Below are 18,897 nucleotides of genomic sequence, written 5' to 3'. Positions count from 1 at the left end.
CTGAACTGTTCTGAACTATTGGGGATTGTTGGGTGGGGGAAGAAGGGAAGCCAGGGGCACAGAGACCAGCAGCTATAGTACTGTGGACCTGCTGTTTTCTCGCTGGTTGTGCTCTGGAATAAAGTACTCTGCTGAATAAATAGTACTGTAAATTACTCTTTGCAAGTGAGCAGGAGCAGTTCTGCTTAGGAGATGGATTAGCCCCAATTGTGTGGGTGAAGAAGGACAGCACAGAGAGGTGCTAATCTGTAATCAGCCTCGCTCACGCTCAGTTAACAGTGTTTGGCTGGAAGTCTGATGGTATTAGTCGTGGCCAACTCCCAGCTTTCACACCACTGAGCGTCAGAAAGCTGCACAGGTCACTAACCCCGCCCTTTACTTCCTAGAATTAAAGGGGGAAAAAAACTAAAAATTGGATTACTCCTGATTCTGAGGAAAACCAGACTAGTTTGTAAGATGTAATAATTTGATATTTATTCAATAACATCAACAGTTTCAGTGCATGAAAATGGTAACCAGTTTTGTAATAATTGAACTATAATTTCTATTATTAGTTTCCTTAGTTGAATCAATACATTTACACAACATTAACCTTTTAACTTTTCCTTTCTTTACAGGTTTCTCAACTTTACCATTGCAGACAAGAACAAATCAGATAAGTACTATAACATTCACCCTACCCCTTTTTAGAATTTGAAAATGTATATGTTTAAGAAAAAACCCCTATAATCAGTGACCCACCCCTTTTTAGAATTTGATTCTTTGTTATTCTTTTCTTTACAGGTGTCAAGGATCTTCACTCCCGGGAGACTTAAGGTAAGTAATGATTTTTGTCTATTTCTGTTATCTGTATTCTTTACTCTCTTTGTTATTCAATTGTACTTAGCTGTCGCCAAATTTGTACACAGGATCTTTCTTGCGGTGGGGCCCAACTTCGGATATCCACTCTTTCCTCTGTGACGTCTTTGTGCTACACCTCTCTCTTAATAAATAAAATGGGAGCAAAACCCTACCTTCTTATTTAAATCTTTTAGAATATTCTATTTCTGGGAATTTATAATAGTAACCTGGGCACACTAGCTAAAATTAAACAAAAATTAACTTAAACACCCTTCTATGTCAATTCTAGGCTTTCTTTTATATATGCCCTAGGCTACACAGAGTGTCTGATCACTTGCAGCAGAGCAGTGCAGCTCAACATTCCATGCCAGCCTTACTTCCCAACATTGCGCTCCTTCATCTTCCCTGCACTCATACAGCCTTTCAAGATTCTTTCCTTTACCCTCACCTAAAACCCCAAAACCCAACCTAACAAATACTTAACTCAACCACTTAACCTCTCCCCTCACCTTATCTAACCTAAGTTTCACTCTCAATCACCTTTTATTCACCCAGAACATTCAAACTCAAAATAAACTTAATGGAACACTCTTCACTCTAAATTTTAATCACACATACATACTTCCTAATTACCCTTAATAATTCTATTACCCTAAAATTATTTACTCTCCTCTTTTCATTCAAAATCACTTTTCCACACTCCCAACACCACAGCGCTTCTTCACTCTCTGAAGGTCAAAACCACTCTGACCAACTGTCCACCAAGCCGTTTCCTAGGAAACGGACCCTTCAGCTTGGGGTTCCAAACCCTAGTAGCCAATCCTACGTCCTGCTCAACATTCCGCAGCTGCCTGCTGACAAACGGAATGCTGAGCAGCACAACTAAATCTCCATTTTAAATAAGAAATCCCCATAGAAATCTATGGGAAATTCCTAAATTATTTAAAAATGACAATAAATTTATGTTAAATCACCCCAAATTTACTATGCCCACTAAACTTCCCATTCCCTACTAAACCGTATTTTTAGAATTTAAATATACCACAATTTAACGTCCGCCCGCCATTATTCCACCTAAACCCCTTCCAAAAATCCCAAACTCAATAAAAACCATTCCAAAAATTCAATAAATACTTCCTTAACCTGCCCTATCGAATTTATCAATTTAACCCTTTCCTAACCCTGTTAAACCCACGCTCGCCCAAAACCCCTATTTAAAAATTAAAAATTGAAAAACTAAATTACCACAAAAATCATAAAAAATTCCCAGAACCCAAATCTGAAAACTAAATTTAAATAACTTGAAACCCCGAATTTTTAAAAATAAAAAACGCTATTTATGCAAATTTAAAATCAACCGATTAACATTTTTGGTCAAGTGACCCCTTACCTGATCCGGGATTTTCTCCTCACTCGATGGCTTCCCTCCGTTCCGGTCCACGACGTCCCAACACGAAAACGGAGCCAAAACAAAAAAAGCTCCGAAGCCGGCCCAAAATCTAGGCCCCGGCTTCGGCCTAATCGCTAAAACGCGCGCCGCCGATTCGTGCATGAGGCACGCTGCCTCATGCACATCAGTACAGCTCCTCCCCGACGTCCTCCTTGCCGGCAACTCGTGCCTCAGGAGCTCCGACGTCTCTTCACTCCCGGGACATGCCCCCATCCCCCGGGAGTCCGAAAATTGCCGCGCTGTTCCTCCAGCGCTCTCCTTCCTCCGGTCCACCCACTGCTTTTCACTCCCGGGGACGGGAGAAAAAAAACTTCAACACTGCCTCTGGCAGCATTCTCAGCCCCCGCACTGGCCCCGAAACGTCCCGGGAAGAAGAAAAAAAACAAAATCGCCACCTCCAGCAGCGCCCTCAGCCCGCACCGGGCCCCAGAACATCGCTGGCGAAACTCAAACCCCGCAGCACCTCCGAAGCCCCAGAACGGACCTCAAGTAAGCAGACAAATATATATATATATTTTTAAATTCCTAACCCCCGTTACATTAAGCTGTGCACAGACCACACGGAGAGGTAGTGAGTGGAGAGCGGACAGCACGGAGGGGTGCTTGCTGACATTTGGTGGCAGTGGTGGGATTTGACAGAACTTCCTGGTTCTCCAAGAGAAGGAGGAGCAAGGCGCAAAATCCTGGGCTATCCGGTGAGCATATAGCAGGGCCGGAAGGGGATTTTGCGGATGCATGTGTGGGGCTGTGGTGGCAAGCCTATAAAAGCAGCTGCACTTGGAGGTTGTTTTTCTTTGTGTTGTCTAGGAGAGAAGAAGAACGGGCGCAATGGATCCAAAGGAGATGTTTTCCTTCATGGCCCATCAATTCCAAAAACAACAGGAACTGGCGCACAAACTGATGGAGGACTCCTTGGCCGCGTCGAGGGCCCAGCAACAGCCGCTTCTGGAACTGTGTCAGGAGTTGTTGAAAGGAGGAGCACGGGTACAGCCTGGGCCGACAGTGCCAGAGGGAACTGCAACTGGAGGAGGACCGTTGCCCGGAGGCCTGATGGGGATGAACTGGTTACCCTGGGGTAAGCTGTCCGATAAGGACGACATTGAGGATTACCTGGGGGCATTTGAACGGGTAGCGGTTGCTGCAGCCTGGCCCGGGGAGCAATGGACTATGAGACTGGCCCCGGCGTTATCCGGGGAGGCGCTGGCAGCTTTTCGCAGTCTCCCTGCTGTTGAGATTGCTGACTATGCTAAGCTTAAACGGGCTATTCTGGACAGGTACGGGCTAAGTAAGCAGTCCTACCGAAGGAAATTTAGAGAGTGGAGGTGGGCAGAAGGGGAGACGCCCAGGGCTTTGGCCCAGAAGTTACTGGATTTGGCCACCAAGTGGTTAGAACCAGAAAAAAACTCAGTGACACAAGTAATGTTAGAGCTGGTGTTGGAGCAGTTTCTGGAGGCCTTACCAGAAGAATTAAAAAGGGATTTGATTAGGCGGGGATGTGGGTCCTTGGATGAAGCTGTTAAAAGTATGGAATGCTTTCTAGAGTCCCAGCATGTGGGTGGGGGAGGGGTGCGGGCGGGGAAGGAAAGATATATGACAGGGTCTAAGCCTCTGCAGGCAAGGAGTGAACCGGCTGGTAAGGGAGAAAGGGGAGTGGAGGTCTCGGGGTATGCCGGGGATCGTATTTGCTATAGGTGTGGGCATAAAGGGCACTTAAGGAAAGATTGTAGGGCCAAGGAGGGCTTTACTTCTCACTCTTATAAGCAGGTGTCCCATCCCTTTACCCAGGTCGTGGAGGTGGGGGGGGGGTGAAAGTGGAGGCCCTATTAGACTCGGGAGCTGACCAATCTATGCTTTCGAGGAGGTTATGGTCCCGTATAAGTAAGGGAAAGAATGATCAGGGAGGGTCTAGTCATGGTGAGGTAGCTATTCAATGCATTCATGGGGCTAGTACCAGATATCCTTTACATTGGGTGACTGTAAAAGGGCCTATGGGGGCACACCGGATATTAGTAGCGGTGTTGTCTCGGCTGCCTCAGGACCTGATACTGGGGAGGGACTGGGCTCCGTTTTCCCAATATGTGAAGGGGGGAAAAGCCTTTGTAACTACCCGGGCTCAGTGTCATTCACAGCAGGAGGGTGGGGAGGTTCTTCCTTTGGATCAGGTTTTCCCCTTTCATCCTGAGATTTTAGGTACTCCGGGGAAAAGTAGAAAAGGGAGCCGACAAAATAAAGGAGCTCAATGGAGAAGAAGGCAGGCCATGATAGAGGTCGAGGGGGAAGGAGATTTTCCAAGGGACCCAGGGAAGCTCCTAGAGCAGTTTCCCTCTTTCCAGAGGGAGCAGGAGTCTGATGGTACCTTGCAGTACGCCTGGAGTAGGGCCCGAGAAGGTGAGGGGGGCTCTTTCCCGCATTTTGGGGTGGAGAAGGGGCTGCTATTTAGATTTAACTCGACAACAGTGAAAGGATGTCAGAAACAGTTGGTGATACCCAAGGGGTTTCGTAGCATGATCATGAGATTAGCTCATGATCACCCGCTGGGGGGACATAAGGCGGCACAGGGTACCCTGGACCAGGTTTTGAGAAGGTTTTATTGGCCAGGGGTTTATAAAGAAGTGGAAGGGTATTGCAATTCCTGTGGCCTCTGTCAGAAGGTAACTGAGAGGGGGCCAGAGCGGGCGCCTTTATGTCCCTTGCCACGCATTGGGGTTCCGCTAGGCCGTCTGGCTATGGATATTGTAGGACCGCTTCCCAAGTCTCGGAGGGGTTTTGTCTATATTTTGGTGGTGTTAGATATGGCCACCCGTTTCCCGTGGGCGGTGCCCCTGCGTACAGTGTCAGCTAAGGCTATTGCCGCTGAGCTGATTCACATTTTCTGTACGGTGGGGTTTCCACAGGAAGTGCTTACGGATAGGGGCACTAATTTTCTCTCCCGTACATTGGCTCAAGTGTGGGAGGCGTTTGGGATTGCACACATCCGTACTGCAGCTTACCATCCTCAGACCAATGGTCTGGTAGAGAGATTTAATAAGACTCTTAAGACTCTCTTACGTAGAGGGTTGGGGAGCTGTATGGATGAGTGGGATCGCCTCCTGCCGTTTGTCCTATACACATGTAGGGAGAGTGTGCAGGCTTCATTAGGAGTGTCTCCGTTTGAGTTAATGTATGGGAGGGGCCCTCGGGGAATTTTGGATATTCTGAGAGAACAATGGGTGCCACCGGATAAAGGAGACTGTACGGTGGTCTCTTATCTTTTTGACCTGAAGGGTAGGTTGCGACGGTTGGGGGGCTATGCCCGGGATAGATTGGGTAAGAGTCAAGAATACCAGAAATCATATTATGACCGGGGGGTGAAAGAGAGAGGGTTTGCAGAAGGGGAGAAGGTCATAATAATGATAGCAGATGGCCCTCATAAATTTGAAACTAGGTGGTGATTACTAGGAAATTGGGGCCAGTTACGTATGAGGTGAGGAATAAGAGGGGGCGAAAGCAAACATATCACGTGAATGTGTTAAAGTTGTGGAGGGAAAGGAAGGTGCTGTGGGGAGGGACTAAGTCGATGGAGGAGGAGGACCTGGGGCCTCAGATCTCGGACATCTTTAAGTCTCTGAAACCCCACATTGCAGGGGAGTTGAATAAGGGTCAGCAGCAGGAACTTGGGGCACTACTAGAAGAGTTCCAGGATGTCCTTACACCCTGTCCGGGGGAGACACATTTGAGCATGCATGAGATTGTTACAGATCAGGGCCGGGTGGTTAAGTAAAGACCTTATAGGTTGTCCCCGGTTAAACAACAAGAGGTGATTAGACAGGTGAAGGAAATGCTGGAGTATGGTATTATTGAAGAATCATATAGCCCTTGGTCAAGTCCGGTGGTGCTGGTGCCAAAAAAAGATGATACCTGGCGGTTTTGTATTGATTTCCGCCAGGTTAATGCCCTCTCCTCTCCCGATGCTTATCCTATGCCTCGTATTGAGGATTTATTAGATAGGTTGGGGTCGGCCCAGTACCTTTCTACGCTGGACTTGACCAAGGGATATTGGCAGATTCCTTTATCTGCGGAGGCTCGGCCCAAGACAGCATTTTCTACTCCCTTGGGGCTCTTTCAATTTAAGAGGATGCCGTTTGGATTGAACTCGGCAGCGGCATCCTGTCAGCGCTTGCTAGATAGGGTTTTACGGCCTCATCAGAGTTATGCTGCGGCTTATCTGGATGACATCATTATCCATAGTGAGGACTGGGATACGCACATGAGGCAGGTCAGGAAGGTGTTATTAGCTTTCCGGGATGCAGGGCTCACACTTAATCCCCAGAAATGTCACTTCGCACGGCAGGAGGTTGAATATCTGGGTTATAAGGTGGGGGGTGGGCAGGTAAAACCCTTGTTGGATAAAGTGCAAAGTATTAGGGAGTTTTCTTATCCGGCAACAAAAAAAAGGCTTCGAAGTTTTCTGGGGCTGGTCGGGTACTACCGCAGGTTCATTCCCCATTTTGCCTCTCAGGCCGAGCCCTTAACAAACATGTTAAAAGGGAATCGGCCTAACCAGTTGAAATGGGGGGAGGAGGAGAAGGAAGCCTTTCAATGTTTGCGTTTAGCGCTATGTGAGGATCCGGTGCTGAAGGCAGTCGAATAGGACAAACCCTTTGTGCTGCAAACGGATGCCTCGGGGGTGGGCTTGGGGGCAGTACTTTCTCAGATTCATGATGGGGAGGAGCATCCTGTGTTATATTTGAGCCGTAAACTCCTTCCTCATGAAAAAGGCTATGCCACGATTGAGAAGGAGTGTCTGGCTATTAAGTGGGCCACCCATATGTGTCAATACTATTTAGAGGGACGGCCCTTTAGGCTCATTACAGATCATGCCCTCCTGAAATGGTTAATGCATATGAAAAGCGCTAATGCCAGACTTATGAGGTGGTATCTGTCCTTACAACCCTTTCAGTTCCGGGTGGAGCATCGGGCAGGGAAACTATTGGGGAATGTTGATATTTTGTCCCGAATGGCCGGTCAGGAGGTTGAAGGAGTTAAACCCCGGGAGGGTAAAAGGTTCTTAAGCGGGGGGGTATGTAAGGAGGAGGTAGAGGGAAAGCAGAGAAGAGCTGACAGGGGCAGTCAGCCAAGAAATGAAGAGCACTCTCTGCCAGGAAAAGGGGGTAGGAGGCTTGTAAGAAAGGAAGAGAACTACAGAATCCAGCAGCACTTGCAAGGGAGGGGGGAACATGAGAAACAGCACTCCCACTCCCAGCAGGCAGAAAAGTCAAGAGGTGATTGGGAGATGGAGGATAATCAAGTGGAGGAGCAGCACCTGGGAGAGAGGGTGGGGGAAGACTCCATGGAGTGGGAGGAGATTGAGCTGGAGAAAAAGAGTGAAAATGTCATGAAGGAGGCTGAGCAGGAGCAAATGGAGTTCTTCTGCTCAGGACAAAGGTTAATTACCTGAAGAAGGTCAGTCTGGACATTTTCATGGGAGGTTGTCAGAGTGTTGGTGTCTGACAAGCGAGGGTGGAGAAAATGCTTCTATCTCCTAGGCAGTAGGAGAAAGGGAGTAGAGGAATTGACTGATCCAAAGGTTTATTTCAAGTTGTTGTGAAGTTTCAAGACTGAACTGTTCTGAACTATTGGGGATTGTTGGGTGGGGGAAGAAGGGAAGCCAGGGGCACAGAGACCAGCAGCTATAGTACTGTGGACCTGCTGTTTTCTCGCTGGTTGTGCTCTGGAATAAAGTACTCTGCTGAATAAATAGTACTGTAAATTACTCTTTGCAAGTGAGCAGGAGCAGTTCTGCTTAGGAGATGGATTAGCCCCAATTGTGTGGGTGAAGAAGGACAGCACAGAGAGGTGCTAAGCTGCGCACAGACCACATGGAGAGGTAGTGAGTGGAGAGCGGACAGCACGGAGAGGTGGTGAATCGAGAGCGGACAGCACGGAGGGGTGCTTGCTGACAATATGATGCCTAAAAAATTGGCGCAAAAAATCCCCACTCTTAGCATTGTTCTATAAACTTCATCTAAAGTTAGGTGCAGTTTATAGAACATGTGTAGCGCCCATTCTAAATTTAGTCTCAGTCATTTACATCAAATAAAACCTGGTGTAAAAGCACACAACTAATTTAGGTGCAAATCAGGTATATCCGATAACACTGTGCGTACATATTAGGAAAGTCTAGAACCCACCCATGCCCCTCCCTTGGCCACATCCCCTTTTGAGATCTGTGTGGTCCAACTTACATACATTGCCTTATAGAATATGCTTAGTGAGCTATATACGTAAATCTCAATTAGTGCCCATTAGTACTGATAATCGCTTGCTAACATCCAATTATCAGTGCTGATTGGCTTGTTACCTAATTGAGTTCTGTGCACAAATTGGCTACGAGTGCTTATTTCATTGTGGAACTCTAGACACCTTATATAGAATTCACAAGTTAGTGGTCATATTCAGTTGACTACCAGTTAACTACCTGGATAATGTTAGGATAGAAAAAAAGGCTGTCCTAGCTTTATCTGCTTACCTATCCATATACTGGTCTGAACATCAAAGGTGCCCAGATAAGTAGTACCAGCCAACCTGGATATTCAGTCCTGACTGGTATCTAAATGCAGGCAATGAAAAATCAGGAATAAAGAGCTCACAGTGGCAATTACTTGAAACAGTCTCACGGTACTTGCTATTACTGTGATGCTGCTGTTAGACATTATAGTGGTCATTTAGAGGCCACAGCCATGGCGGGCAGGAACAAGTGGACATTGCTCCTGCTTTTAGGGCCCTCAGATTACCAGTGATATCAAAGGTAGGCTGAGGGGGCATACAGGGGTGGGGGCCTGATTGACGGCTCTTCTTGTCTTCGGGGGTAAGGGGGACTAGGATTAGGGGAGGGAGGGAGAGTTGGAGGGGGTGAGGGTACTTGCTTCCCCTTATCTGGGACACAACCAATATTCAACTTGGGCCCACTTAAATATCTTATGTGGGTTCCAGCTGAATATTGGCCAGGACCTACATAATATCTGATGTCCACCACATGCTGGCATAGCCCTGATATTCCATGCTGGTGTCCAGACATGGTCGGCATTTTTTTTCCTGCTCATTGTCATTAGTTAGCAACATGTAATGACATATATATGAAATTCCAAAGAGCACTTTGTAAACAAGGCCCAGTATTCACGACATGGTATTTGTCTATGGTGACTTCAGATTTCCAGTTCCTTATCGTATATAATGACATGTATACTTTTTGCCTTCAATCCATTAGAAATCTGAGCAGCATTTTATATTTAGCCAGGAGAAAAAAGCAGATAGGAATAAATTCACATATGAAAGGTGGTCTACTCAAGTGGACAATATCTAGAATGTAAATGACTAAACAGCTTCATACTCTGTAGGGAACAACAGAAACAACAATTTCCAATTAAAACCATTTAATATGATGTATAAAACAGTGTCTTTGTGTACATCATGTTAACTTATCAGTCTACACATGCTGTTACTGTATATAACATTTTAAAACTCATCTTATAATTTCATTGCTACTATTGTACTATAAAACTTAAAAAATGTCTGGCTGTGAAAATATAAATCAATATGGGTGAAGGTGAAATAATTACAGAGAGGAAAGTTCAAGGAAAATTAAGAAAATACTACCTCACTAAGACCTGGAATAGTCTACCTGAGGTGGTAATTCAAAACAAAACCATTACCAAATATCTATATCTATATATTTCTCGATAGATAGATAGATAGATAGATAGATAGATAGATAGATAGATAGATAGATAGATAGAAAGGACAGTGGTAGGTACAAGGTTTGAACTTTGCAGTTTACAAATAAATCATGGTAATCTTAATCTACTGGATCCACGAAAGTGGAGGAACACCAGCATCCCACGAAATGATACAAAAAGGAGGATTCAAACAAAAGCAATTTTGGTAATGGTTTAGACGGTTACAGAACTCAGTGGTAAGACATGAGGAGTGAGAGGCAGGGCTTGCTCAAGATTTTGTGGCTCCCTGAACCAATTTTTGCTTTTGTGCCCACATTCTTGAAGAAAATCTTGCAGCGTGATCTGCAAAAATAGAGTAAAAATTTTCCAGCTGGCACAGTCATTGTCTAAAGTTAAATCCTTATTTTCAGAGCCACTATCTGTATCGGCAGCAGTGCTGAAAAAACAGATTGTGCGGTGACCACGTCAGCAATATTTGTTTAATTTAGACCTGCTATTTGAAAGGCCTAAATGAAAACATTTAACTTTCCTATCCAGTGGCTGAATGTTGCCACTATGGTGATAATTTTCTGGACTTCCCTTAATCCTCTCCCTAACATGGCCCACACATATATGAATGATATCTGGCTATTTAGCAATTTAAACAGTTCAATATTAATTATATATTTTTTGAAAATAGGTTAATTATGAGTTCATCAGCTAATGCATAAGTTCCTTTGAATATCAGTCCAATACAATATAATTATTTATTTCATTCATATGGAACATATGTAATGCAGCACAGTGTGAGTCTAGAACAGTGTGTCCGGCTTTTTAAATATTTTTGCAACTGATATTGTGGAATGGATGTTAGGAAAGGTTTACCTTTATGCTAATGATATCAAAATCTGCAACATTGTATACATCTTGGAAAGTATGAGGAAGATATAGTGAAAATTAAGGAATCATTTAGTGTTTGGCAGCTATGGTATATAGGTAAAAAATTCAAGGTTGTGAATTTGGGTTGAAAAATCATATGGGAAAAGTACAATATAAGGGGTAAATTTCTTCTGTTCACAAAAAGTGACTGTGGGATCCTGTGAATTAGTGAAAGCAAGATCCAAATACAATCTCAAAAAGAAGAGGTCCCTGTAATATACCAAGCTGCAAACTGTGCCAACACATTTCACAGAATCCCACAGTCACTCATATGGGAAAAACATTCAGCATAATGGGTATACAGTGCAATCCGCTTAAGTGCAGGGGCCTGGGACCAAAGACATGCAGTTAACCGGAGCGTGCACTTAACCGTTGTGACCAAAAGAAGCTTGATATCTGATAAACATATGTATAGTACTGTTTATTATACGTACAGTATACAGTCTCTGTTAACTGACGTTAGGCTTACTTGAAGTAATCAGTCATAGTCCTCTGTACACTATTGGGTCTGTGAGTTCAATAGACTACGTCTGCCAGATGGTAAAATCTGTCATAGCACTGACATCCAGGGGCCTCCAGATAGGCCCGCATGGTGTTGAGACTCTCCAGCACTCTTGCAAAAGTGACAGCAGGTTGTTGAATTTCGTCAGCATGTGCCTCGCTGCTCATTTCACATTGCCTGCGTGTAGGCGCTTATCTCGACATCAGTGCTGTCGTCAGCTGTTTGTAGATCGTAATCAACAGCTACGTAGTGATGAAACTCCTCTTCAGTAACACCGGCTGGAATATCAATAGCCTGTTCATCTGACACGTTTGCAACAGCTGCATCTGTTTTGTCCCTCTCCACATCCTTAACAAAGCTTGCCTGCTTGTAGCAGTTCACAATGGTAATGGTTGCCTGTGTAATATGATTCCAGGCTTCTTTCTGCATATGTAGGGAATCCAACAGTGATAGCTTACGAGCCAGTTCAACAGCACGTTTATCCTTGCCAGTCTGCTCATCCATAATGCTCATCAGACGACGTAGCACAAGAGCCCGATAATGTTTTTTTGAAATTGGCTATTATACCCTGATCCATAGGTTGGATCAGAGAGGTAGTGTTTGGTGTCAGGAAGACCACCTTGATGTTAGACAGCCTGACATCATCACTGTGTGCAGCACAATTATCACAAAGCAACAAAATCTGACGCTTTTGTGCCCGCATTCTAGTGTCTAACTTCTTTAGCCACTGCTTCCAAATTTCCCCAGTCATCCATGAATTTGCGTTAGCCTCGTATGACACAGGAAGTCACTTAACATTCTTGAAACAACGGGGCTGTTTGCTCTTTCCAATTTCTCACTCCCATCCATACTGCAGCAAAGGAGAATCGTCAGTCGGTCCTTCGACGTTTTACTTCCTGTAGTTTTGGCTTGTTTGAATGCAAGTGTTTCATCAGGAATTGCTCGCCAGTAGAGACCATTTTCGTCAGCATTGAAAATGTCACGAGGTGCAAACTCGTTCAAGATGATAGGAAGAACTGAAACAACTCAATTTTCAGCACCAAAGTCATCAGCGTCTTGTTTTTCTCCATGCTGTTTCTTGAATTTTATGTTGTTCCTCTCCTTCCATTTTTCCAACCATCCAACAGTGGCTTTGAATTCAGTTAGTCCAAGACTTTCAGCTAACTGATTAGCTTTCTTCATAAGCAGTGGACCACTGACAGGAAACTATCTGCTTCTGACTTGAGAAAACCACCGAAGAAGAAGAGCATCTTCTATATCCTCAGCTTTTCCCGCCCATTTGCGTTTCCTTTGTGGATTTTTATTGTTTTGCCAGTGTTCCAGAAGCTGATCTTTCTGCTTCAAGATACGTGAAATTTGACTGGGATTGACACTATATTCTTTAGCAATAGATGCTTGACTTTGTTTCTTTTCTAATTTTTTTAAGAACTTCTATTCGTTCAGCCCGTGTTAAAGTCTTACAGTTGTGCGATGACGACAACGACGACTCCAGTGTACACTCTAACAACATTCTTTCGCTTATTCTGCCTGTAGCAGTTAACCAACGAGATTTCAAATTTACCGTCCCTTTGTCACGCGCCAATCGGCTTCCATATTCCATGCGTGCACTTATGCGGAGTCTTTCCTGCAGAGGAACAGTCTTAAACCATGCATATAAGCAAATCTTACACTTATCAGTGGTGCGCTAAACCGAAGTTTGTTCCCATAGAAATTGATGGCGCCAAAAATGGGACCGAAGTATGGCATGCAGTTAAACAGAGCATGCGCTTATCCGACGTGCACTTAAATAGAGTGCACTGTATATCATTCAATGCAAAAAGTGTGAAGAAGGGTGCTATATTGGTGAGACAGATGCTAAAGATATGAATCAATTTAAATAGATATATTAAACATCACAATGCCAACCAGGATGTCACCTATTGGCCAACCAGGATGTCACCTCTGTGGGACAGCACTTCATAAAACCACTGCATCAATGATTTTATGATGAGAATACTAAAAGGAAATTTTAAGACACTCCAGGAATGTAAGACCTTTGAAGTCAAAATATGAAATATTTTGGCACCCACCACACCAGACAGGACTTAACAAAGATCTGGGTTTTCTATCCCATTAAAAACCATAAAATTATATTGTTTTGTCACCCTCTTATCATCCATTCATCTCTTGCACACCCATCTTTCTCTGTTTCTCACCTAACCCACCCCACCTTCTTACTGTCAGACTATCATTGGAATGCTTTTGTGTTTCACTTATATTCTGATATTTGTCGACATTTGTTCATTTCTGATCTGATAAAGAAGGGTTGCTTTCAAAAGCTAATCAAAAATGGACGTCCGATGGACAACTTTCCTTTAAAATTTAGCTTACATATGTGTAATGTCCATGGCAAAATCACCCCCTTAGTAGAGAATGCAACTGTAGTTGACTTATACTGAACATATTTCCCATATTGACATATGTGATTATATGTTGGCAAGAGTTTGTACTGTAGTATCTTGTAGAGTTTAATGCTATTTTTGTCTCTTTGCTCTTCTGTCTGATGCTTGCTTCTTACTGGCTTTTGCTTCTGATTAGGTGTTTGCCAGAAGGTTAGAACTGGAAGAGCAGCAAATATTTCATTCACAGATGCATCCTCCAACAGAAGTGCCTTTTCAGAGTTTACATAAAATAGATTATCTCCTAAGCCCTTGGCCTTATCTTTGGACATTTCATTACTATTCTTCATTGCTCAGTTGAGCATGAAGGCATAGGGTTTATGGTTAAGAGAGTAAGATGTATCGGCACTTATTCCTGCCACTTTTCATTGAACCTTCTGCTCTCAACGTACTTTTCCTAGTAAGCATACTAATCACCCTTTCATTTGATCTCAGAAGAACAAAGGAGTCCTTTTACTAAGTTGTGCTAACAGGATTAGTGCGCAGCAATTGTTAGCGTGTGCTAAATGATGACATCTTATCATTTAGGGGTCCTTTTACTAAGCCATGGTAAAAAATGGCTTGTGGTAGTGTGGGTACATGCTTTGGGTGTGCACTGGGCCATTTTATAACGTGGCTGAGAAAAAGGATTTTTTAAAATGGGGGCAGTAAATGGTTCTGCGCTAAAATTAAAAGTAGCACGTGGCTATTTACTGCCTGAGCCCTTACCGCCACCCAGTGACCTAGCGGTAAGGGCTCACACACTACAAGCGTAGTACTCATGCAGCACGCACCAATGTGGCCTCACTGCTGATTACCGTCTGGAATTCCCCCCATGGTAGAAAATAAAAAAAATATTTGTTACTTCAGGAAACAGTGTGTGCCAACTTTGAAATTACTACCGGGTGGGTGCGCTAACCTGGCAGCAGTGTAGATTTGGCATACACTACACGAGTGGTAGCCTACTGCTGCTTTGTAAAAGGACCCCATAGTGCATGCTAATGATTAGTGCACTAAATCTGTTAGTGCACCTTAGTAAAAGGGCCCCTAAATTATTTAGGCTTTTATGAAAGTGCATCAGAACCTGAGTTTAGCACATACTAGGGACTTTTCCGAGCGCTAAGCCCAGATTTTACGTGGCATTGTTTTAGCACTTTTTCCTCATCTTTTTTTTTCTGTAATGCACTGATGTGCCTATATTGACTTAGTATCTCCTATTTAGGATGGTCTAAGTGCTCCTGCATTAATTCAGCATTAACTAGTTAGCGCATGCTAATTATGACACGCTAGCTGGTTAACACTTCCATGCCCATCATTTGCCCATACCACACACCCTCAGAGTAAATGTCTTAGAAAATAAATAATGCAAAACTTTAATGTGTTTATGTGGTAGCCAGTTCTCGTGTGCTAACTGTGGGTTAAGGGCTTAATGCACTTTAGTAAAGGGTCCCTTGAAAAGCAAATAATTCTACATGATAGTACAAACAGAAAATCACAAAGGTATCATTCTGTTGAAGGGTCATATTAGGGCAGTAAACAAAATATTTTTACATGCGTATATTTGTAAATCACTCAGGGGTCCTTTTACTAAGCCATGATAAAAAGTGGCCTGCGGTAGTGCGAGTGCGTCTTTTGGGCGCACACTGGGCCATTTTTTACCGTATCTAGGAAAAAAGGCCTTTTTTTAAGGGGCCAGAAAATGGACACATGCTAAAATTGAAACCAGCACATGTCCATTTTTGGTTTGAGACCTTACCACCACCAATTGACCTAGCAGTAAGGTCTCACACACTACCCGCGCAGTAAGCATGCAACGCGCACCAACTGCTGTTTACCACTGGATAAACAGCCAATGGTATAAAATAGAAAATTATTTTCTACTGTGGGATTCGGCGCATGCCAAAATTCAGAATTACCACCCAGCTCAAGCACTAGTTGGGTGGTGGTGCTGATTTGGCACACACTGTACGTGAGTAGGCCCTCTTGTGCCTTTGTTAAAGGGCCCCTCAATAATGTAGGCACTAGGAATGCACATTCATTAGCATGCATTTGGTTCATTAGTGTGTGCTGAAAACATTAGTGCATGGTAAATTGATTTAAGTGCTCCTTTTCAAAGCACTTAGGCTTACAAAGATAAATGGAGGGGCATTTTCAATATGACGTCTAAGTCCAACCTTAGACGTTTTTCGCAAAATGTTCATCTTCTTTTTTTTTTTAATGGATATTTGTGATGTTTTTGTGCTCTGTGCATTTATCTTTTTGGTCCATTTTTGGAAGGAAAAAAACATTCAATTAAAAAAACACATTAAACCAAGCCATTGGGATGTAGGAGGAGCCAGCATTCTTAGTAGACTGGCCACACAAACATTCCAGGAGAGCAATAGGGCACCCTAGGGGGGCACTGCAGTGGACTTCAAATAAATGTTCCCAGGTACACATCTCACCATTTATCCCTTATCTTGTCTGCTGAGCCCCCCCCAAAACCCACCCAAAACCTACTATTCCCAACTGCACACCACTACAATAACCTTTATGGGTGAAGGGGGCACCTATATGTGGGTACAGTAGGTTTCTGGTGAGTTTTGGAAGGCTCACTGTTTCCACCACAAGTGTAAAAGATAGAGGGATGTATGGGCCTGGGTCCACCACTCTGCAGTGCACCTCTAGACTACTCCAGGGACTTGCATGCTGCTCTAATAGACCTGAGTATAGCATCTTAGGCTGTCATAGAGGCTGGTAAGTAATGTTTTTGATCACATTTTTGGGGTGTGTGGGAAAGGGTTAGTGACCACTGCGGGAGTAAGGTGAGGTCATCCATGATTCTTTCCAGTGGTCATCTAGTCATTTAAGGCACTTTTTTGTGGTTTATTCATTAATAAAACAGGTCTAGACCAAAACTCCAACTTATAGCCCTGGATGTTTTTATTTTGTTGCATTATAGCTGAAAAATGTCCAGATCCCATCCTTAACATGCCCCCTGGCATGCCCCTTGTAAACTGAATGCACTTCTCACAGACTTCATAGAAAAATGTCTAAAAATTGGTTTTGAAAATACCAATTTGGATGATTTTTGTGAGAAAAATTTCCATATGCAGATTTATGCCACTTTTTGGACATTTTTTTCTCTTATGAGCTCCCAGTAACATATGTAACTTTATAAGTCTATGGGGATCTTTTACTAAAGATTAGAACATGTTATGTACAACTGAGCTCATAGGAAAAAAAATGGGTCCTTTAGCAGATAACATGCACCAATCTTTAATAAAATACCCCCTATGTGCTTTGAAATGAGCCTCTTACCCCCAGATTCTATATATGGTGCAGTGAGTAGTGTGCGTTAAATTGGGTGTGCCCAATTTACGTGTACTACTTAATTAACAAGCCAATCAGTGATGATAATTGGCCAATAACAACCAATTATAATTATTAATTAGCAATAGTTTGAATTTATGCACACTTCTTTTTAGGCATATTCTAAAAGTGCATGTAAATTCTAATACACGTAGCTGAAAAGGGGGTGTGGCCAGGGGAGGACAGTGGGTGTATTGGGGGTGTTACTCAAATTTATGCACGTTGTTATAGAATTCGTGGAAACGTTCCTACATTTAGGCATGAGTATTTACCTCAGATTTTCAGTAGCGTAAATGGCCGTGCCTAAATATAGGTGCATTCCCCGGCTCTAGGCGGTGTTCTATACCCCATGACTAACTTTATGTGCGTTATATAGAATAGAGCTAAGTGCTTTTCTCAGATGAGTCTAGATTTTAGATGCCATTTACAGAATCTGGTTAATTAACATAGACTAGTTTTAACATGCACCAAAAATGAGCCTGAAAATTTGTTCTGCACACCTCACGCAAGGGCATGTTTACTAAAGTGCAGTCTCTTACCGTATCTGAATCGCAAAGGTTAATGGGTGGTAAATGCAAAGGTAAATGCAGGAACTGGGCCCTGTATCTGCCCTGCATTACCCACAAAGATCAGTCGCTTACTTCAAGGGCACTTTGTTACATGCAGTTCCAGATAGTACATGAGCACATAGGGGCCCTTTTTCTAAAGGGTTGCCATGGGCAACCCGGATCTACCACTAGCCCAACGCAGCCCCCAGAAGTAGTTACACCTTGAGCTTGTGCCATTTCTTGTGCAACAAAAAAGTTTTTACCATGGTGCTAACCTAGCTCTAATCGGGCAGTGCTGCACGGTTACTGCTGGGTTACCGTGGAAGCCCTTACCACCAACTCAATAGGTGGCAGTAAGTGCTCCCCACCACACAGCCATGCAATAAGAGTAAGCCTGGCCATTGTTTTTTTAGGTGCTTTTTACCTGCTGTGGGAAAAGAGCCCTGGCTTGCAGGAAAAATGGTCCCCACTGCTACTGCAGGGTTCTTTTTCCCACAGCTTGTTAAAAGGACCCAATAATGCAGTGACATGACACTTAATGCAGTACCAGCAAGTAGAAACTCCCTGCAACAGTGGTGTAGATAATTGATCTACCCCATCTGAAAGTCATGTCCCCTTACCCAATCTCCTGCAGAACTGAAGAATACTCTTTCCAAACACCCCTAATTCAGACCTACCCTAATCCCTTACCAACCCTACCCCCCCCCCCCCCCCCCGAACATGGACCTTAGATGTTAAGGACGGCATTGAAACAAATTGACTAATAATTTTGCAGGACACAAAATACATCTTGGAATCACTCTGGATATAAATTTCATGCGTAAATAGGAAAAGGATAGTGATAGCAGTGTACTACATTTCACCTGACCGTGATGGATGTAATAATATTATCAGAAATTAGGGGGACTAACAAACTGAGTAACACAATAATAATAGTTGATTTCAATCTTCCTGATATTGCCTGGGTAAATGTAACATCAGGGCATGCTGGAGAAGTAAAATTCATTGATGAAATCAAGAACTGCTTTATGGAGCAGCTGGTTCAGGAACCAACAAGAGGGGAAACAATTCTAGACCTAGTTCTTACTGGACCACATGATCTGGTGCAGGAGGTAATGATGCTGGGGCCACTTGATAACAGTGATCATAACATGAT

Source organism: Microcaecilia unicolor, chromosome 4, assembly GCF_901765095.1.
Source record: "Microcaecilia unicolor chromosome 4, aMicUni1.1, whole genome shotgun sequence".
Classification (NCBI taxonomy): domain Eukaryota; kingdom Metazoa; phylum Chordata; class Amphibia; order Gymnophiona; family Siphonopidae; genus Microcaecilia; species Microcaecilia unicolor.
The sequence above is the reverse complement of the archived record's forward strand: the minus strand, read 5'-3'. Positions refer to the sequence as shown.